Below are 22,868 nucleotides of genomic sequence, written 5' to 3'. Positions count from 1 at the left end.
CATTTATCCTTTGTAGATTTTTTGATTATGGCCATTCTGATTGGTGTGAGGTGATACCTCATTGTAGTTTTGATTTGCATTTCTCTAATGATTAGTAATCTTGAGCATTCTTTCATGTGTTTGCTGGCAACCTGTATATCTTCTTTGGAGAAATGTCTATTTAGATTTTTTGCCCATTTTTGGATTGGATTGTTTGTTTTATTGATATTGAGTTGCAGGAGCTGCTTGTAAATTTTGGAGTTTAATCCTTTGTCAGTTGCTTCATTTGCAAATATTTTCTCCCATTCTGAGGGTTGTCTTTTCGTCTTGTTTATGGTTTCCTTTGCTGTGCAAAAGCTTTGAAGTTTCACTAGGTCCCATTTGTTTATTTTTGTTATTATTTCCATTTCTCTAGGAGGTGGGTCAAAAAGGATCTTGCTGTGATTTATGTCATAGAGTGTTCTTCCTATGTTTTCCTCTAACAGTTTTATAGTGTCTGGGCTTACATTTACATCTTTAATCCATTTTGAGTTTACTTTTGTGTATGGTGTTAGGGAGTGTTCTAATTTCATTCTTTTACATGTAGCTGTCCAGTTTTCCCAGCACCACTTATTGAAGAGGCTGTCTTTTCTCCATTGTATATCCTTGCCTCCTTTATCAAATATAAGGTGACCATAGGTGCGTGGGTTTATCTCTGGGCTTTCTATCCTGTTCCATTGATCTATATTTCTGTTTTTGTGTCAGTCCCATGCTGTCTTGATTACTGTAGCTTTGTAGTATAGTCTGAAGTCAGGGAGCCTGATTGCTCCAGCTGCGTTTATCTTCCTCAATATTGCTTTGGCTATTCAGGATCTTTTGTGTTTCCATACAAATTGTGAACTGTATTGTTCTAGTTCTGTGAAAAATGCCATTGGTAGTTTGATAGGGATTGCAGTGAATCTGTAGATTGCTTTGGGTAGTATAGTCATTTTCACAATGTTGATTCTTCCAGTCCAAGAACATGGTATATCTCTCCATCTGTTTGTATCACCTTTAATTTCTTTCATCAGTGTCTTATACTTTTCTACATGCAGCTCTTTTGTCTCCTTAGGGAGGTTTATTCCTAGGTATTTTATTCTTTTTGTTGCAATGGTAAATGGGAGTGTTTCCTTAAATTCTATTTCAGATGTTTATCATTAGTGTATAGGAATGCAAGAGATTTCTGTGCATTAATTTTGCATCCTGCTACTTTACCAAATTCATTGATTAGCTCTAGTAGTTTTCTGGTAGCATGTTTAGGATTCTCTATGTATAGTATCATATCATCTGCAAACAGTGACACCTTTACTTCTTCCTTTCTGATTTGGATTCCTTTTATTTCTTTTTCTTCTCTGATTGCTGTGGCTAAAACTTCCAAAACTATGTTGAATAATACTGGTGAGAGTGGACAACCTTGTCTTGTTCCTGATTTTAGTGGAAGTGCTTTCCGTTTTTCACCGTTGAGAATGATGTTGGCTGTGGGTTTGTCGTATATGGCCTTTATTATGTTGAGGTAAGTTCCCTCTATGCCTGCTTTCTGGAGCATTTTTATCATAAATGGGTGTTGAATTTTGTCAAAAGTTTTCTCTGCATCGATTGAGATGATTGTATGGTTTTTCTCCTTCAGTTTCTTAATATGGTTTATCACATTGATTGATTTGCATATATCAAATAATCCTTGCATTCCTGGGATAAACCCCACTTGATCATGGTGTGTGATCCTTTTAATGTGCTGTTGGATTCTGTTTGCTAGTATTTTTTGAGAATTTTTGCATCTATGTTTAACAGTGATATTGGCCTGTAGTTTTCTTTTTTGTGACATCTTTTTCTGGTTTTAGTATCAGGGTGATGGTGGCATTGTAAAATGAATTTGGGAGTGTTCCTCCCTCTGCTATATTTTGGAAGAGTTTGAGAAGGCTAGGTGTTAGCTCTTCTCTAAATGTTTGATAGAATTCGCCTGTGAAGCCATCTGGTCCTGGGCTTTTGTTTGTTGGAAGATTTTTAATCACAGTCTCAATTTCAGTGCTTGTGTTTCGTCTGTTTATATTTTCTATTTGTTCCTGGTTCAGTCTCAGAAGGTTGTGCTTTTCTAAGAATTTGTCCATATCTTCCAGGTTGTCCACTGTATTGACATATAGTTGCTTGTAGTAATCTCTCATGATCCTCTGTATTTCTGCAGTGTCAGTTGTTACTTCTCCTTTTTCATTTCTAATTCTATTGATCTGTTTTTTTATTTTTAATTTTTTTTACATCTTTATTGGAGTATAATTGCTTTACAATGGTGTGTTAGTTTCTGCTTTATGACAAAGTGAATCAGTTATACATATACATATGTTCCCATATCTCTTCCCTCTTACATCTCCCTCCCTCCCACCCTCCCTATCCCACCCCTCCAGGCAGTCACAAAGCACCAAGCTGATCTCCCTGTGCTATGCGGCTGCTTCCCACTAGTTATCTACCTTACGTTTGGTAGTGTATATGTGTCCATGCCTCTCTCTCACTTTGTCACAGCTTACCCTTCCCCCTCCCCATATCCTCAAGTCCATTCTCTAGTAGGTCTGTGTCTTTATTCCTGTCTTACTCCTAGGTTCTTCATAACATTTTTTTTCTTAACTTCCATATGTATGTGTTTGTTAGCATACGCTATTTGTCTTTCTCTTTCTGACTTACTTCACTCTGTATGACAGACTCTAGGTCTATCCACCTCATTACAAATTGCTCAATTTCATTTCTTTTTATGGCTGAGTAATATTCCATTGTATATATATATGCAACATCTTCTTTATCCATTCATCCGATGATGGACACTTAGGTTGTTTCCATCTCCAGGCTATTGTAAATAGAGCTGCAATGAACATTTTGGTACATGACTCTTTTTGAGTTATGGTTTTCTCAGGGTACATGCCCAGTAGTGGGATTGCTGGGTCATATGGTAGTTCTATTTGTAGTTTTTTAAGGAACCTCCATACTGTTCTGCACAGTGGCTGTATCAATGCACATTCCCACCAACAGTGCAAGAGGGTTCCCTCTTCTCCACACCCTCTCCAGCATTTATCGTTTGTAGATTTTTTGATGATGGCCATTCTGACTGGTGTGAGATGATATCTCATTGTAGTTTTGATTTGCATTTCTCTAATGATTAATGATGTTGAGCATTCTTTCATGTGTTTGTTGGCAGTCTGTATATCTGAATCTTCTCCCGTTTCTTTTTTTGATGAATCTGGCTATTGGTTTATAAATTTTGTTTATCTTCTCAAAGAACCAGCTTTTAGTTTTATTGATCTTTGCTCCTGTTTTCTTCATTTCTTTTTCATTTATTTCTGATCTGATTTTATGATTTCCTTCCTTCTGCTAACTTTGAGGGTTTTTTGTTCTTCTTTCTCTAATTACTTTAGGTGTAAGGTTAGGTTGTTTATTTGAGATGTTTCTTGTTTCTTGAGGTAGGATTGTTTTGCTATAAACGTCCCTCTTAGAACTGCTTTTGCTGCATCCCATAGGTTTTGGGTTGTCGTGTTTTCATTGTCATTTGTTTCTAGGTATTTTATGATTTCCTCTTTGATTTCTTCGGTGATCTTTTGTTTATTAAGTAGTGTATTCTTTAGCCTCCATGTGTTTGTATTTTTTACACGTATTTTCCTGTAATTGATATCTAGTCTCATAGTGTTGTGGTTGGAAAAGATACTTGATACGATTTCAATTTTGTTAAATTTACCAAGGCTTGATTTGTGACCCAAGATATGGTCTATCCTGGAGAATGTTCCATGAGCACTTGAGAAGAAAGTGTATTCTGGTTTTGGATGGAATGTCCTATAAATATCAATTAAGTTCATCTTGTTTAATATATCATTTAAAGATTGTGTTTCTTTATTTATTTTCATTTTGGATGATCTGTCCATTGGTGACGGTGGGGTGTTAAAGTCCCCTACTATGATTTCGTTAATGTCGATTTCCCCTTTTATGGCTGTTAGCATTTGCCTTATGTATTGAGGTTCTCCTATGTTGGGTGCTTAAATATTTACAATTTCTATATCTTCTTCTTGGATTGATGCCTGTATCAGTATGTAGTGTCCTTCTTTGTCTCTTGTAATAGTCTTTATTTTAAAGTCTATTTTCTATGATATGAGAATTGCTACTCCAGCTTTCTTTTGATTTCCGTTTGCATGGAATATCTTTTTTCCATCCCCTCACTTTCAGCCTGTATGTGTCCCTAGGCCTGAAGTGGGTTTCTTATAGACAGCATATAGATGGGTCTTGTTTTTGTATCCATTCAGCCAGTCTGTGTCTTTTGGATGGAGCATTTAATCCATTTACAGTTAAGGTAATTATCGATATGTATGTTCCTATTACCATTTTCTTAATTGTTTTGGGTTTGTTATTGTAGGTCTTTTCCTTCTCTTGTGTTTCCTGCCTAGAGAAGTTCCTTAGGCTTTTCTCTTTCATCACTTTAAATATGTCCTTCCACTCCCTTCTGGCTTGCAGAGTTTCTGCTGAAAGATCAGCTGTTAACCTTATGGGGATTCCCTTGTGTGTTATTTTTCCCTTGCTGCTTTTAATATTTTTTCTGTGTGTTTACTTTTTGATAGTTTGATTAATATGTGTCTTGGCGTGTTTCTCCTTGGATTTATCCTGTATGGGACTGTCTGCACTTCCTGGACTTGATTGACTATTTCCTTTCCCATATTTGGGAAGTTTTCAAGTATAATCTCTTCAAATATTTTCTCAGTCCCTTTCTTTTTCTCTTCTTCTTCTGGGACCCCTATAATTTGAATGTTGGTGCGTTTAATGTTGTCCCAGAGGTCTCCAAGACTGTCCTCAATTCTTTTTTTTTAAATCTGCTCTGTAATAGTTATTTCCACTACTGTATCTTCCAGGTCACTTATCCTTTCCTCTGCCTCAGTTATTCTGCTTTTGATTCCTTCTAGAGAATTTTTAATTTCATTTATTGTGTTGCTCATCATTGATTTTTTGCTCTTTAGCTCTTCTAGGTCCTTGTTAAGTGTTTCTTTTATTTTCTCCATTCTATTTCCAAGATTTTGGATCATCTTTACTATCATTATTCTGAATTCTTTTTCAGGTAGACTGCCTATTTCCTCTTCATTTGTTTGGTCTGGTGGGTTTTTACCTTGCTCCTTCATCTGCTGTGTGTTTCTCCGTCTTCTCATTTTTCTTAACTTACTGTAGTTGGGGTCTCATTTTTGCAGGCTGCACGTTCATAGTTCCCGTTGTTTTTGGTGTCTACTCCCAGTGGCTAAGGTTGGTTCAGTGGGTTGTGTAGGCTTCCTGGTGGAGGGAACTAGTGCCTGTGTTCTGGTGGGTGAGGCTGGATCTTGTCTTTCTGGTGGGCAGGACCATGTCCAGTGGTGTGTTTTGGGGTGTCTGTGACCTTATTATGATTTTAGGCAGCCTCTCTGCTAATGAGTGCGGTTGTGTTCCCGTCTTGCAATTTTTTTGGCATAGGGTGTCCAGCACTGTAGCTTGCTGGTCGTTGAGTGTTGGTGGGTCTTAGCATTGAGATGGTGATCTCTGGGAGAGCTTTTGCCGTTTGATATTATATGGAGCTGGGAGGTCTCTGGTGGACCAATGTCCTGAGCTCAGCCCTCCCACCTCAGAGGCACAGGCCTGACACCCAGCTGGAGGACCAAAACCCTGTCAGTCACACGGCTCTTTTGGGAAGTCTGAGGTCTTCTGCCAGTGTTCAGTAGGTGTTCTGTAGGAGTTGTTCCACATGTACTTGTTTTTCTGATGTATTTGTGGGGAGGAAGGTGATCTCCACGTCTTACTCCTCCGCCATCTTGAAGATCTCACAACACTAATCTTCTAATCCATGAATGTGGCATATCTCTCCATTTAAATAGGTCTTTTATCTCCTCTAGTAATGCTTTATATTGTTTCTATATGTTTTTATAATATTTTTAGGATCTTTACTGAGTATCTTAGTTTTTGAGGGTAAGATATTTTGAGGACTAATTTTTCCACCAGACCGATCCTTCAAAAATGTATATCTGCTCAAAGCAAGATAGCTGCCTAAATCCTTCTGTGGATTACCTTTGGTGTTATTATTTAGACTCTAACAAGGCATACATATTCCTCATAAACTGGTTCTTTTTTTTTTTTTTCAGCCTCATCTTTCACAAGCCTTATTATTTCCTTTAAATTCCAGCTGCACAGAACTCCATATTAACCTTGATATTTTCCTTTCTTACTCCTCATACTTACTGAGTTCATTGACTAGTACTATCAACTCTATCTCCAAAACTATATCCAAAGTTCACTCACTTTTTGTCTTCTCCACTGCTTCCATTCAAGCCAACCTTATCTCTGTCTTGACTGACTGTAATAGCTTCTGTTTTCATTGTTACCTCCCAATAATCCATTCCCTACATAATAGCCACAGTAAACTTTGAAAAACATAAATCACTATATATCCCTTTTACTTAAAATCGTCTGGTAGGAAATAGAATAAAAACTCTTTACTCTGGCTAATGTAGCCTGATAGAATTTGATTCCCGACTACATGTCAGGTCTCTCTTCTTTTTGGTCAATACATTCCTCTGGCTCATTCTTGGCTCCTCAAACACATCAATGCTTTGTCATTTTTTACTGTTTCCTCTGCTTCAGATGTATTTTAACCCACCAAATGTAAGCAATGGGAGAGCAGAGGCCTTGAGTGTCTGGCCCATGCCCGCATACCCAGTCATCTAAGTGTTCAGTAAATACTTGTTGAATAAATGAATGTATGCATTTCTTTTTGATTCCTCACATGCACTGGACTCATCTCATTTATTTCTCTTTGCCTAAAACATCTTTCTCTGCTTTTCTCTTACAACCTTTCCCACCTTTGCCTAAAAACATAATCACCTAAATATTAGTTTGGTTTTATCATCTGGCTAGCTTTCCTCCTCCATCCCTACCCTGCCATCTTATTCAGGGAGTGATGGGAATTGTAGTCTCTGCTGTGTATCTCTGGATACATTGTATGTACTCATGGTATATCAATATCTTTTCTACAAGATTATAAATCCCATGCAGCAGGGGTTGCTTTTTCCCTACTTCATTTGTAGTGCCAAACACTGTGTCTTGTTCATGGAATAATTGCTCGAGTATCTGATGAATGAACAAAGGAGTAAATGAATGAATAAATCTGTTTTGAATTCCCAGAGGCACTTTTAATTTTATTTCTGTCTCTTATCTGTGTTCCATAGTACTATTAGTATCTGAAAAATAACCTCTAGAGAGCAAATTGCTATATTTCATTTGCTATATCCAAGAATCTTTATCCAAGAATCTTTATTCAAGAATCTCAGATAAGAAATATTATCTGAACAATGTCTATTTTTTTTTTTTTTTTTTTGTGGTACGTGGGCCTCTCACTGTTGTGGCCTCTCCCGTTGTGGAGCACAGGCTCCAGACGCGCAGGCTCAGTGGCCATGGCTCACGAGCCCAGCTGCTCCGCGGCATGTGGGATCTTCCCGGACCGGAGCACGAACCCATGTCCCCTGCATCGGCAGGTGGACTGTCAACCACTGCGCCACCAGGGAAGCCCAACAATGTCTATTTTTTTGACTTTGTAGTTTAACTATCTCCAATGACTGTAAGCAAAAACTTGTTGATAGGAAAAAAAGAATATTTCTATAGAATTAAAGTGCTAATATCTACCATTATTTTTTTTCTAGACCACATCAACCCCTTTTAATGACTCCAGAATGTCCTGACTCAGGGACAGTGAGGCACTTTGGACCATTGAGCAATTCTATTGAAGTAAATATTCAGCAATTTTCTTTTCCTTTGGCCCTGCCACATGGCATGTGGGATCTTAGTTCCCTGACCAGGGATTGAACCCATGCCTGCTACAGTGGAAGCATGGAGTCTTAACCACTAGACGGCCACGGAAGTCTTATTCTGAAACTTAGAATCTGCAAATATTCTAAATTTTCTATCTCTCCTCTATTACCTGAAGATTTTCTCTGAATGATTCTGGCTTCTTTCCTTGTGCCTCTGGCTTCCTAGCTTATTCTTTCTTGGGTTTCTGAATACTTGTGCTAGTTCATCTGTTGAACTGCATTTTGGACCTGGATGCAAGGTTTAGGTTTGCATTTTATTTTTCTTTTCTTTCTTATATTCAAGCTTTGAACCTAGCCATTGTCATAACCTAAGTCCCCAAGATGCAGAAATTTTCCAAAAGAAAAAAAATATTAAGAAATCTAAATTAACAGAAATATGGTTTCTTAATTGTTACTTATATATGGTTAGTTAGAAATTTACAGTTTTTATAAATGTAACTAGTAAATAATCGCTATTTAAAAATGGTTCCACAAAACCAATCATCCTTATCTTTGAGCTTTGAATAATAAAATGTTATCAGAATTACTCTCTACATCAAGTTTTAGCAGTTAAATAATGAAAATTATGAAAAAGGATTACTTAATCATTAGAAAGATACTGAAATCACACCTGTGTGAGAAAAACTTTATTAACAGACTGTATACCAAATCAAAGCAAAGTTTAATTTCAGTATTAATGATGATGATGATGATGATAATGATAAATTAGTCTGGTACTTATACTAATGAAAAACAGGTTTAGTCCAAATAGAGTTATACTTACTTGACACTCTCAAATATGGCATACCGGAGTTATTTTTTACCTTGACTTCAACTAAAATTGTTCCTTCTAGTTTTCAGAAGGAAACCTTGCCAGTAAACAGTTCCACTATCTAACTTCTAATGAGTTACTATGATCAGTGAGCCAATTTTTCTTCAGCCTATGTACTATTTTATTGGTAACATTTTAAAAGCATAAAGTAAATTACCACTCCTCCATGTTTTTAAATTTATTTTTATTTTTTGGCTGTGTTGGGTCTTTGTTTCTGTGCAAGGGCTTTCTCTAGTTGCGGTGAGCGGGGGCCACTCCTCATCGCGGTGCGCGGGCCTCTCACTGTCGCGGCATCTTTTGTTGCAGAGCACAGGCTCCAGATGCACAGGCTCAGCAGTTGTGGCTCACAGGCCTAGTTGCTTCACGGCATGTGGGATCCTCCCAAACTAGGGCTCGAACCCATTTCCCCTGCGTTGGCAGGTGGATTCTCAACCACTGCGCCACCAGGGAAGCCCACCACTCCTCCATTTAACCAGACCTAATAAATTTACCTCATATTATAAACTACTTTAAGAGTAGTTTAGAAACAAACTTTTCATTTTAAAAATTTCCTAGTGGTCAAACATTCACTGGCACTCAATTTTCAGCTAGGGTGAAATGATGCATCAGAGCAGATACATTTTTCCTGACATGGAATAGTGCTCAGTAAGTAGAAGTTACCATTATCCTTATTCCCTGCCATTATTTATTTTCCTTAATGAGATTTTCTTCCAGTTGACTTTGGATAAGTGAAAATTTCTATTAGAAAGTTCATTTTGGTAAAGTCCAGAACAATTAATAATTGGATATAAAATATTGTAAAACTGCATATTGTTGAAACATTGCAACAGTTCTGTGGGTTGGGGGTGGAAAGAGAGGTTGAATGGGGAGGAAGATTAGAAATTTTAACTGGAATAGTTACTTCTACAGAGGCTTAGCAAAAAAATAAAAATAACTCTTTAGAATGTGAAAATAGGTAGCCTAGGGTAGATTTTTTTCTAAACGGAATAGACCCCAGAATCCTGGAGAGTCATTAACTCAGTTGTTACTTTTCCATTGCCCCGTCAATGACTGAGTGTAGACAATTCTGGTGATATTTAACTTCAGCATAAATTGTTGTGTCTTCCTTTACCTATACTCTGAATCCTGTCCCCTTCTATTTCTGAAGGACATTGCTTTATGGATTATTGTCTTTGTTAAACATTTTTGTTTCTATAACTTCTTCCTCCCAGATCATAGGAATACTCAAAGTGCTCCCTTCCAAAACTCTAAACTCCATATGTCCAAATTCTACTCTGTTCTTCCTGCCCTTCTTTACCTTCAATCTAGCTATATCTTGCTTTCTTTTATTTCCTTCTTCTAATCCATTATACATTTTATTTACTTTTCTTGTGTTGTTGCATTAGCTAGGATTTCCAGTATAATTTTGAATAAGAGTGGTGATAGAAGACATCCTTGCCTTGTTCCTGATCATAGACAGGAAAGCACTAATTTCTCACCATTAAATATGATGTCAGCTGTAGGGTATTTGTATATGTTCTTTATGAAGTTGAGGAAATTCCCTCTATTTCTGGTCTGCTGAGAATTTTTTTTTTTATCATGAATGAGTGTTGGATTTTGTCAGGTGATTTTTCTGCATGTATTGATATAATCATATCATTTTTCTTCTTTAGCCTGTTGATGTGATAGTTTACATCAATTGATTTTCAAATACTTGAAATAAATCCCTCTTGGTCATGGTATATATCAGTAATTCTTTTTATATGTTGTTGGATTTGATTTGCTATTATTTTGTTGAGGCTTCTTACATTTATGTTAATGAGAAATGTTGGTTTATAGTTTACCTTTCTTGTAATGTCTTCACTCTTGGTATTAGGGTAGTGCTGGTCACATAGAATGAGTTAGGAAGTTTTCCCTCTGCTTCTATTTTCTGGAAGAGATTGCAGACAATTGGTATAATTTCTTCCTCGAATGTTTGATAGAATTCACCTGTAAACCCATCATGATGTGGTGCTTTCTGTTTTGGAAGGTTATTAATTATTGATTCAGTTTCTTTAATAGACATGGGCCTATTCAGATTGTCTAATTCATCCTGTGTAAGTTTTGATAGATTGCATCTTTCAAGGAATTAGTCCATTTCATTTAGGTTATTAGACTTGTGGGTATAAAGTTGTCCATTATGTTCCTTTATTATTCTTTTAATGTCCCTGAGATCTTTAGTTATTTCTCCTCTTTCTGATATTAGTAATTTGTGTCTTCTTTTTTTGTTAATCTGGCTAGAGGTTTATCAATTTTATTAGTCTTTCCAAAGAATTTGCGTTTGGTTTTGTTGACTTTCTCTATTCATTTCCTAAATTCAACTTCATTGATTTCTGTTCGAATTTTTATTATTTATTTTCTTCTGGTTCCTTTAAATTTAATTTGCTCTTCTTTTTCTCTTTTCATAAGGTAAAGGTTTAGATTTTTGATTTTGGATCTTTCTTCTTTCTAATACAAATTTCTCTCTAAACTCTGCCTTTGCTGCATCCTACAAATTTTGATAAATTATCTTTTCATTTTCATTTGGTTCAAAATATTGTTTACCATCTCTTGAGTCTTCTTCTCTGACCCATGTTTTATTTAGAAATGTATTTTTTAATCTCCAAATATTTTTGAATTTTTCAGCTATTTTTTTCATTAATAATTTCTGGTTTAATTCTATTGTGGTCTGAAAGCATACTTTGAATAATTTATAGTCTTTTAAATTTGTTATGGTGTGTGTATGACCCAGAATGTGGCTTATCTTGGTTCCCTGAGAGCTTGAAGAGAATGTTTATTCTGCTATTGTTGGGTGAAGCATTTTATAGATGTCAGTTAGATCCAGTTATTGATCATGCTGTTCAGTTCAACTATGTTTAAAATTTTTTTTTTTGCCTACTGGCTCCGTCAGTTTCTAAGAGGATGTTGAATCTCTAACTATAGTGTAGTCTAACCTTTCTCCTTGAAGTTTTATCAGTTTTTGTTGATGCTTTGTTGTTAGATGCATACACATTAAGAATTGTAAAATTTTCTTAGAGAATTTACTACTTTATCATTATGTAATTATCCTCTTTATCTCTGATCATTTTTCTTTATCTGAACTCTTCTTTGTTTGCAATTTATACAGCTGCTCTAGCTTTCTTCTGATTAGTGTTAGTGTCGTATGTCTTTTCCTATCCCTTTAGTTTTAATGTATCTGTTGCTTCCTATTTAAAATTGGTTTCTTGTAGACAACATATAATTGAGTCTTTTTTAAAAAATTCACTCTGAAAATCTCTGTCTTTTAATTGGTGTATCTATATCACTGACATTTAAAGTGATTATTGACACAGTTGGATTAATTTCTGTCATATTTTTACTGTTTTCTATTCATTGCCTCTTGTTCTTTTTTCTTTTTTAACTTCTACTCTTTTTCTACCTTCTATGGTTTTAATTGAACATTTTATGATTTTTTTCTCTCTTCTCTTAGAATATCAAGTTTACTTAAATTTTTTTTAGTGGCTGCCCTCAAATTTTCAGTATAAATTACTACTAATCCAATTTCACTTTCAAATAATACTATACTGCTTCACAGATACTTAGAATATTATCAGTTTCTCCTTTCCATCCCTTATAACATAGTTGTCATTGATTTCACTTATCCAAAAGTTATAATCACTGAATATATTATTATTTTGAAAAAACGTTATCATATCACTCAAGAATAAGAAAATATCTTACTTTGCCTTTATTTATTCCTATTCTAACATTCTTCCTTTTTAAATGTAGATCCAAGTTTCTGACCTGTATCATTTTCCTTTTCTCTGAGGAGCTTCTTTTAACATCTCTTGCAAGGCACATTTACTGGTGAAAAATTTTTGTTTTCCTGAGAAAGTATTTCTCCTTTACTTTTGAAGGCTAATTTCACTGGATAGAAAATTTTTTTGTTGGCAGTTTGTTTTTTACTTCCAATACTTTAAATATGTTACATCACTCTCTTCTTGTTTGCATGAAGAGAGGTGTGATATAATTTGCATCCTTGCTTCTCTATATAAGTAAGGTGGTTTTCTCCCCATGGGCTTATTTCAAGATCTTCTCTGTGTCTGTAACTTTATACAGTTTGAATATGATATACCTAGGTATAGGTTTTTGGGGGGGGGGGTTTTGTATTTATCCTGCTTGGTTTTCTCTGAGCTTCCTGGATCTGCTCTGGTGTCTGTCATTAATTGTTGAAAATTCTCAGCCATTATTACTTCAAATACTTCCTTCTGTTCTCTCTTTTTTCTTTCTGGTATTCCAATTATGTATATGTTATACCTTTTGTAGTTGTGCCACAGTTCTTGGATATTGTTCCAATTTTTAAAATTCTTTTTTCTCTTCACTTTTCAGTTTTAGAAGTTGCCATTAACATTTCTTCATGTTCACTGATTCTTTCCTTGGTTGTATGTAGTTTATTGATGAGCCCATCAAAGTCATTCTTCATTGTACTGTAGTGTTTTTGATTTCTAGCATGTCCTTTAAATTCTTAGAGTTTTCATCTTTCTGCCTACATTATCCATCTATTCTTGTATGTTGTCTGCTTTTTATGTTGGAGTCCTTAGCACATTAATCATAGTTGTTTTACATTTTCTATCAAATAATTCCAACATCACTATCATCATATCTGAGTCTGATTCTGATGCTTTCTCTGTCTCTTCAAACTTTTTGTACTTTAGAATGCCTTGTAATTTTTGTGAAAGCTGGACACAAGGTACTGGGTAAAAGTAACTTAGGTAAATAAGACTTTGGCATAAAGTGTTATATTTATCTGTAGCTGTAGGTGTCAGGAGCTAAAACTTCCTCTAATGACTTTGTTGTCATCACTATTACCTTTGGGTTCCCTTCAATAAGGTGCTGTTCTTTCCGTTGTAATCCCCTGTTATTATAAACAGGAGCTCTAAGACGTGGTAGTGAAGTGTGAGGGGAGAGTAGGCATTCTTTAAACCTATGATTAGGTCTCAAAATTTTAGTGAGCCTGTGCCCCTAGGCTGTGACTTTCACAAATGCTTCTTAGTGTTTTGTCCACCCTTAAGTGGGGCAGGAAGGCTAAAGAGGATTGGTGTTGAGTATTTCCCTTCCTCTAGGTCTGTTAAGCCCTGTTTAAGCCAGTCTGTTTGGCCCTGGTAAAATAGCTTTGCCTAAGAAGAATAGAATAGTCTGGGCTTACTTCAAAATGGTTATTTTTTGTTCTCCTGCTCGAAGCATGAGGGAATTTTTCTCTGATATTCACTGAGAGTATCTAGTTGGCCTCTTGAAGGTAAAATTCATTAAATTGTAAGGCCCCACCCCTTCCCATCTAGGCACTCCTGGAATTTTTAACTCTCAGACTTGTCCACATTAAACTTACAGCAATTAATTAATTGCAGTTTAAATTTTCCCACCTGAGTAATGGTTCCTGCAGAGATTTCTGCTTCTGGGTTTCTATTTTGATAAGTTTTGATTCCCTGTATCTTCCTGTTTGCCTCTCCAATTTGGGGGGCAGCGGTTTGCCCTGTGACCTCACTTCTTTGCTTCATATTCAAGCAGAGCTGTTGGTTTGCATTTTGTTGGGCATTTTTATTGTTGTGAGAATGGGAGTGATGGCTTCCATGTTCCTTACAAGCTGACTGGTTCTTCCCTTCCTTTAAACAGCAAGCTTATTGAAAAAGTGTTCTATACTCACTTTTTTTTCTCTATTACCCATTTCTCATTTCCTAGATATCCAGATTTTGCTATCACCGTCCAAAGATATGGCTCTTAATAAGGTGACTAGTAAACTTTTAATTGCCATCTGTATTCCTCTCAATTGCTCTGCTCCAGTCCAAGCTGCCTCTCAGACCTAGACTAATAAAATTACTTTAACTGGTCTCTTCACTTACAGTCTTGCCCACTCCAGTCCAATTTCTGTATAATAGCTAGGTGTTTGTATTGTTGGAGTTAAGATATGGATTAATGGGAAAAGACTGGCATACACAGCTGCTGTAAATTCCCTGTTTATCTTAGCTGAGAATACAGAATTTAATAGAAATGAAATGACTACACTGAGCAGGAGCAAACAGCCAAATATCTTGTTCTTTGATTCCTAGCTGGTGACAGTTTCCAGAATGGTAGCATCCAGTTACAGTTGAGAAAAAAGTCTAACTCTTCCACTGCCGCTGTCTGACTTTTACCATATAAAACAAGTCTAAGTTATATTGCTGGATACAAGCATTTCCACCCCCCCCCCCCCGCTTATTATATAAACAAGACATTTAAAAAGTTTTAACTTTATGTAGCTATATGTCAGGGGACTTGATTAGACTTGAAACATGTCCAATAACTGATTTATAGCAATTTTTCACCATGTAATTATTTAAAAAAAGGATAGTTGTGTAGTGAGGGGTGGGTGTTTAATATTTTTTGGAAACATGTAACTTATTTCCTTATCAAGGTCATTGAATGACATAAAGCAGAACTTCCTTAAATTCTGTTGTATTTACAACTAACTTATGCAATTAATTATAGATCAAAAAATTTTACTGTTTTGAGGGTCTAATTAGACAATTTCATTGGACGGATGAGTTTTAGGAAAGATGATTAGAGAAAACAAGGATGGTACATATTTACTGTGCCTTATTATCTGCAATTTTCAGAAATATGATGAGCACATCATTTTATAAAGTGTAGAGTGGATGACTTTCATGTTCTAAAATAAAGATGGAGGGGCTTCCCTGGTGGCGCAGTGGTTGAGAGTCCCCTGCCGATGCAGGGGACACGGGTTCGTGCTCCGGTCCGGGAAGATCCCACATGCCGCGGAGCAGCTAAGGCCCGTGAGCCATGGCCGTTAAGCCTGCGCGTACGGAGCCTATGCTCCGCAACGGGAGAGGCCACAACAGTGAGAGGCCCACATACCGCAAAAAAAAAAAAAAAAAAAGATGGAGGTTTGAAAAACATCAATATGAATTTGCTTAATGAGATTCATTTGACTTCTATTTTTTATGGCTTCATGGGTCTAGGACTCAGCATGGTGCCTTTAAAATAGTCAGAATTCTCTTTATGAATGAATATAAATGTACTAATATTAATCAACAGATATATAAGTGTATATGTTGAATACATGAATATATTTGTTGACATAGTTGTTGAATAAATTGATGACAAAAAAATTCACAAGAATTAAAAGAAAACTGGTGTACTTATGGTAAAGTGAATCAGTAGAATTCCTAAAACATTTCAAATTATATACTTTAAAATGCACAAGTAATCATAAAATTAAAAATGGAGTTGCTCTTTCTTTGAAATTTACTTGTTATTCCTGCCTATCATAAGTATCTGTCCCACAAATTCATTTTTGAATTGAAATCAAGTTAAATTCAATAATCCCACAGAAGCAACAGAATTGGATTAATGAACTGTTGATAAATATTAGATTATATTTGATTTCTTTATGTACAGAAGTATTGGAGAAGTCAGTTCTATTCAAATCTAAAGTTTTCATTCTTTAGCAGTAAATGAGATAAAAATACCACAGCACAGAATATTTGTGAGGATTAAATAAAAGCATAGGGTCATGTTAGTGTAAAAGTGTAAAAGTTTTGTTAATTACTTTATTCAACAGATATTCATTGAGTCACTTTGTGCTGGGGATACTGCAGTGAAAAAGATGACAAAGTTCCTAATCTCATGGAGTTTATATTCTCATGGGGCAATGCAAACAGTAAAAATGTAAACAAAATTGATAATTTGAAATAGCAAAGATTACTGTGACAAATAACCTACAACTAGAATTTTTATGCTATATACTATTTTTTAAAAACCCATATTTTCATGAAAACATTATAGGTACAAATTTAGAATTTACTGTTGGTTCTTAAATCATTGAGTACAGAATAGAGAAATACCCTGATATGACATTTTTAATTACAGTTTTGGCCAACAATTCTGTTACACTGCTTCCTACAAGTAGACACCATAGGATTGAACAATTAGTTGTTTACTTTTCCAATTCTTTTGCTTTTTTATGTTTTAAGAAAATTTTTTTCATTTGGTGTTAAGTGTTTTGACTCAGATGAATAGTATAATGTTCTCAAAAATTTTCCTTAGACTACATAATAATAAAACCGAGGCACAAGGTAAGCTAAGTATAGGATCATGTTTGTAGAAATGAAATGTTGCTGATTATATTCACATGCTTAAATAGAAATGATCTAGTAAACAAACTAAAGAAAATATGCTCTATTTTGTGCCTTACGTATTATCTTTGATTTAGTTTGTTGTTTGTTGTGTGATTTTTTTTTTTTCTTGAAATATAACTGTTCTTAGTGAAGAGAGATTACAGTCCCTGAAAAAGTAGAGTTGTTACTGAGGAGAATTCCTCCTCCATTCTATGGCAAAATGATGTGCAAAAAATGTTCTTGGAAACAGAAAAATGAACTATTACATCCCCTTTAGCTGGCAGGGAAACTGGCAGATATAGATATTTTATAAGTGGAAATATGTTCAAGATATTTATTGGAAGATACCCTACATAGTCCCTGAATTCCTGAGAATTTATTAACATGATTTGTTTCCTCTTCTTTGGAAAAAAGCTGTTCCACACTCTCTAACCTTTTGATGTATAAGGAAAAAAATCCTACTTTATCACCCAAATTTTGGGTTTTCTTGAGGTTACTCAAGGTTATGTAAATAGAGCCAGTGTTTGCTTGTTTATGAGAAGGCTAACTGTAAAGAAAGGGATCTCCTTTACAGTGTTAGATACTCTTTTTTCCTCTGAATGAGGAGTGGCCAGTGTGATGCTTTCACTCATTTATGCCTGACCTGGAGCAAATAACCATAAATCAAATGATTAGATCAAGGCCTTTTGATTTTCTGTGCTACCACTTATTCATATTTGTCTTTGATAAGGGCATAAATGAAAGGTTATTTTGATACTAAATTATCAGAATAATCTCTAGTACAAAATATTTAATAACCCATCTCTTGGCTATATGATCACTTATACATTTTTCTGAGAGCCTATTTAACCGTAGGTTTTAAAGCCTTTGAAAATTTTGAGTAAAAGGGAAAAAATGCAGTTAGTAGAAAAAAAATTTTTTAAAACTCAAAACAAAATTGATATTCTCAGGGAATAACCTAGCATACTTTAAAAGTAGAAGTAAAGTAGTACAGAAAAGAAGAAGGAGCTTCTGGAAATAAAAAATTTAGAGCAGGAATGAAAAATTTAGTAAAAATTGGAAGATGTTAATGAAATTTTCTAATAACTAAAACAAAAAGTATAAAAGATAGAGTATTAGAGAAAGAATAAAGGATATCTAGGTATATGCCTAGGAGTGGATTGCTGGGTCATATAGTAGCCCTACTTTTAGTTTTTTAAGGAACCTCCATAGGGGCTGTATCAATTTACATTCCCACCAACAGTGTAGGAGGGTTCCCTTTTCTCCACAACCTCACCAGCATTTACTGTTTATAGATTTTTTGATAATGGCCATTCTGACCGGTGTGAGGTGATACCTCACTGTAGATCTGATCTGCATTTCTCTAATAATTAGTGATTTTGAGCATCTTTTCATGTGCTTTTTGGCCATCTGTATGTCTTCTTTGGAGAAATGTTTATTTAAATCTTCTGGCCATTTTTGGATTGGGTTATTTGTTTTTTTAATATTGAGCTGTTTATATATTTTGGAGATTAATCTCTTGTCGGTTGCTTTGTTTGCAAATATATTTTCTCATTCTAAGGGTTGTCTTTTTATTTTGTTTATGGTTTCCTTTGCTGTGCAAAAGCTTTTAAGTTTAATTAGATCCCATTTGTTTATTTTTGTTTTTATTTTCATCACTCTAGGAGGTGGATCGAAAAAGATCTTGCTGCGTTTTATGTCAAAGAGTGTTCTGCCTATGTTTTCCTCTAAGAGTTTTATAGTTTTTGGCCTTACATTTAGGTCTTTAATCCATTTTCGAAAAGATATATGCACCCCAATGTTCACTGAAGCACTATTTACAATAGCCGAGACATGGAAGCAATCTAAATGTCCATCAGCAGAGGAATGGATAAAGAAGATGTGGTACATATATACAATGGAATACTACTCAACCATAAAAAAGAACAAAATAATGCCATTTGCAGCAACATGGATGGACATAGAGATTGTCATACTGAGTGAAGTAAGTCAGACACAGAAAGACAAATATCATATGATATTGCTTATATGTAGAATCTAAGAAAAGGGTACAAATGAAGTTAATTACAAAACAGAAGTAGAGTCAGAGATGTAGAAAGCAAACTTATGGTTACCAGGGGATAGGGGGAGGAGGGATAAATTGGGAGATTGAGGTTGATATATACACACTACTATATATGAAATAGATGACTAATAAGGACCTACGGAATAGCACAGGGAACTCTACTCAATACTCTGTAATGGCCTATATGGGAAAAGAATCTAAAAAAAGAGTGGAATATGTATATGTAAAGCTGATTCACTTTGCTGAAACTAACACAACATTGTAAATCAACTATACTCCAATAAAAACTTTAAATAAAAGACTAAAGGATAGAAGAAGTAGATGGTCAAGCTAAGAGATCTAGTATACAACCAATTGCCCTTTCCTAAGGAGGCTAGAGGTTATGGAGAAAAGCAAAATAGAGACAAAATACAAGGAAATTTCACATAACCAAAGTCATGCTTTTCTAGATTGAAAAGTCCTAGTAAGTATTCAGCACAGTTAATGAGAAAGACTCATGCTGAGCCTCTTCATTGTGAAAGTCCAAAATACTAAGGAGACATTGAAGATCCTAAAAACTTCCATAGAGAAATAAAACAGAATACGTATTCAAAGGAATAGGAATCAGAATGACTCAGATTTGTAAACAACAATGGTAACTAGTGGTCAAAGTATCAAGTCTGTCTTGGACAATAACTTTTCAACCTAGAATTCAATATCCAGTTAAACTGTACATTACACATAGAGCCAGAATATGACCATTTGAGATATGGAAGTTCTAAAAACTATATCTTCCAAGTATTCTTTCTCACAAAGGGAACAGATGATCTCTACAGTGAAAGGACAGAGAGGAAGATGAAAGAGGAAGATTTGGGATCCAGAAAATAGTGAGTGCACAGGCTTTGGAGATCTCAGAATGATGATAAAGGGAAATGCTATGGCAACAGCTGAGCAGCAGGCATAGTGTGATAATGGCCTAGGCTGGAGAAGAGGAGGGAGTGCTCCTGGAGCAAAGCACTCAACAAAAATAAAAGGAACTGATGGATTAGGAAGTGTGTTTGATTATATTGGGAGGAGTTTTATAGTTCAGTCAGAGAATTTGGGGAATAATTAGTGATAGGTGTATAAAAAGGCAAATTAAAAAAATAGCAATTGATTCCAGGAGAAACAAAATTTTAGTTCATGATGTGGATCAGCTGTGGATAATATTTAAGTCACATTAATATGAGCTATGACAATTGATATAATATTTGTGGTATTAGAAGGGGTGTTATTGGGAGAGGTAGTAACAGAGTAAGAGAGAGAAAGATTGCCACTATAGGAATATAAAGCAGCTAAATCCTCATCTTTCATAACAGGGAGCTGATAGATAATATCTGAAACCGTCACATCAAGTAAAAGATATGTAAGCCTGTCATTTAAAAATAGGGAGACAAATACCAAAAAAAACAAAAAACAAAAAAAAACCAGCTAAAGAGGACTGAAATTAGTTTCCTTTGGAGACAGCCTGGGGAGGTCTGAATGGGTATGATAGAGACTCCTTTTTTTCATTTCAGTATTACCTTTGTAATGTTGTAGCATTACCTGTGAAGCTAGATACATGAATTATCTTGATAAAAATGCAATTACATTTAAAATAATAAAAGAGGGTGTGGTTAACCTCTGAGGTTTTGTTCTGATTTGTCTTTGTCTCTGGCCATCGTGCCCCTGAGTTTATGTGGTAGTCAATTATTTGCTGATACTGGTTTAGCGCTCTGCCAATGAAATGCAAGGAAGTGGTGTGAAGTTAGTAGCCAAGTTAATTCTGGCTCTGCGATCTTTTTTATGTCCTTGTGTTGTGGACACTCAGAATTGCAGGATTTATGCTACCCGCTGCTGGCAGTGCCGCAAAGAGAGAGCCCTCAGCTGTCAGCCCCCGTGGGGATGGCCAGGGCTGAAGAGAATCAACCCGAGACAGCTTGCCAAGTTGCTTCATTTTCCTGGGCCTCAGTTTCTCTCATCCTTTTTTCACTTCACGGAGGTGATCTGGAAATCCCATCACAGACTCACATCCGTAGAAAAATGTTGTTGTCTGTATGGGAATAAAAAGACACAGGCAAATATAAATTTGTTACCTAAATGGCAAGCTCTGTCTTTTCAGTTGTGAAAAGTATAGTTATATCAACTTGGAAGACACTTCCTGGAGTAGCACAGGTCTATATACTTTGGGTAGTTATTGTGTTACACAGAGGAGGAGAAGAAAGGAGCAAGAGGAAACTGATCTTCTCTCTTCAACATGCTGGTGTAGAGTTTGAGGCAGCCACTGAACCGAATGCGCAAACATTGTTTTAAATTACTAGTTAAAAAAATTGTGTCCTCCTCCTATAAGCACAAAAACTGCTACGATTATCACCACATAACTATAATCTAGAGTTTAGGCCTGAAGTCTCTTCTAGGTTAGATGCACAAGCACATTTAATCAAATTGTCAAGTTGCTGTTTTCCTGAGCAGCCCGGGATTTTCCAAAAGGGGAGGCAAGTGACTAGGAGAAAGGCTGGAGGCTACACATCCTCAGTGAGGTGCTATGTCTGCCAATCACAGAAAATTAAAAGTTGAATGAGACCGACAGCTGAGAAATACCAAGTTAGGTCAAATTAATAACATGTGGGAAGTAGTGATGATTCACATAGCTGAGCTTCATCTCTGGCCTTCAAGGAATGAAGAGCTGTCCAAATGAACAAAAGAAGCAGCTGCTAAATTGGTAGCAAATGAGGGAATGTAAGGCTTTCCAGAACTCAGACTTCTTGTAATAGATAAAGGAGCACGCAATCATGAGCCTGTCTTCTTGAAATTAAAATGAAATTGACTTTAATTTTGTATTTTCAAGTAGCAAAGTGATTACTATAAATCTTGAACATGAATATAATTTCAAGGATTTTTTGTATTATCAAATTGTTTTCAAAAAATACAGATAAGTGAAAAAGAAAATAACTAACAAAATTTAGTATATATCTTTTCAGAACTTTTTCTACTCATAAACCAACTTTCATCAAGATATATACATGATTATACAGTATTTATTAATTTTTGCCTAGCTGTTTTACTTTTGAATGTCAATTTCATTCTTTAAGGACAAACTTAAAATGCTGCAAATGTGGCAGGTAACTAGAATATCACTGATCATTTATTTATGAGATTATTTGCCTTGTAATGCATCAGAGATATTTTTTATCGTCTTAAAATTTTTTAGGATAGAACATAGTGTTAACCAAACCTAATATGGGATCTCATTATGAGTTGTAAAACAGCTAAGCTTAAGAGCAAGCATAGCCTTTTAATCTATCATTCTAAATGAGGGAGATTTTCTGAAGCATCTGTGATATCTAGTTCATGTGAATATGATATGAATAGCTTATTATTTATCCAAATTATAAACCTGATAAAGTAGTCTCTACTCCTTAGGTGAGTCAATTGGGTAATAGTATTTTTAACATGAAAGTAAGTTTCAATATAAATATATTATTAAGAACTTAGAATATGTGTGTTTTCTGGACTCCCAACTTATGTTTCACTCTAAGAAACATGTGGTTACTATATAGATGTCGATACTGCATGAATGTGTTCTCCAAATACCTCTTTCCTGAATACCAGAGGCTCTTAGCTGACCATTGTTTTTCTTTGAAATAAAGGGCAGTAACTAGGTTAATATATTCTGGGATACAAAAAAAAAAAAGCATTGGTAAAATTCCTGCTTTTTCTACTAATAGATTTCCTTGTAATACAACTTTAGCTTTACTTGAGGTGTGATAGAGATAGGATTAGTTTGTGTGTGCATTTGTATATGTAGCTGAATAAAAAAATAGCTCTTGGGTGATTATCTTCTCCTGGTTTTCTACTGTTTCCTTTCTCTTTTTAAAAATAGGATTCTTGCTCATTAGAAGGAAGTTATTCTTTTATCTCTTTTACCCAAATTACCTTTCCTCCTCTCTGCATTGATGAGTCAGGATCATATGTGATCATTGATCAATTCATTCAGTAAATTGATTGAT

Source organism: Pseudorca crassidens, chromosome 18 (assembly GCF_039906515.1).
Source record: "Pseudorca crassidens isolate mPseCra1 chromosome 18, mPseCra1.hap1, whole genome shotgun sequence".
NCBI lineage: Eukaryota > Metazoa > Chordata > Mammalia > Artiodactyla > Delphinidae > Pseudorca > Pseudorca crassidens.
This window is presented reverse-complemented; position numbering follows the sequence as displayed.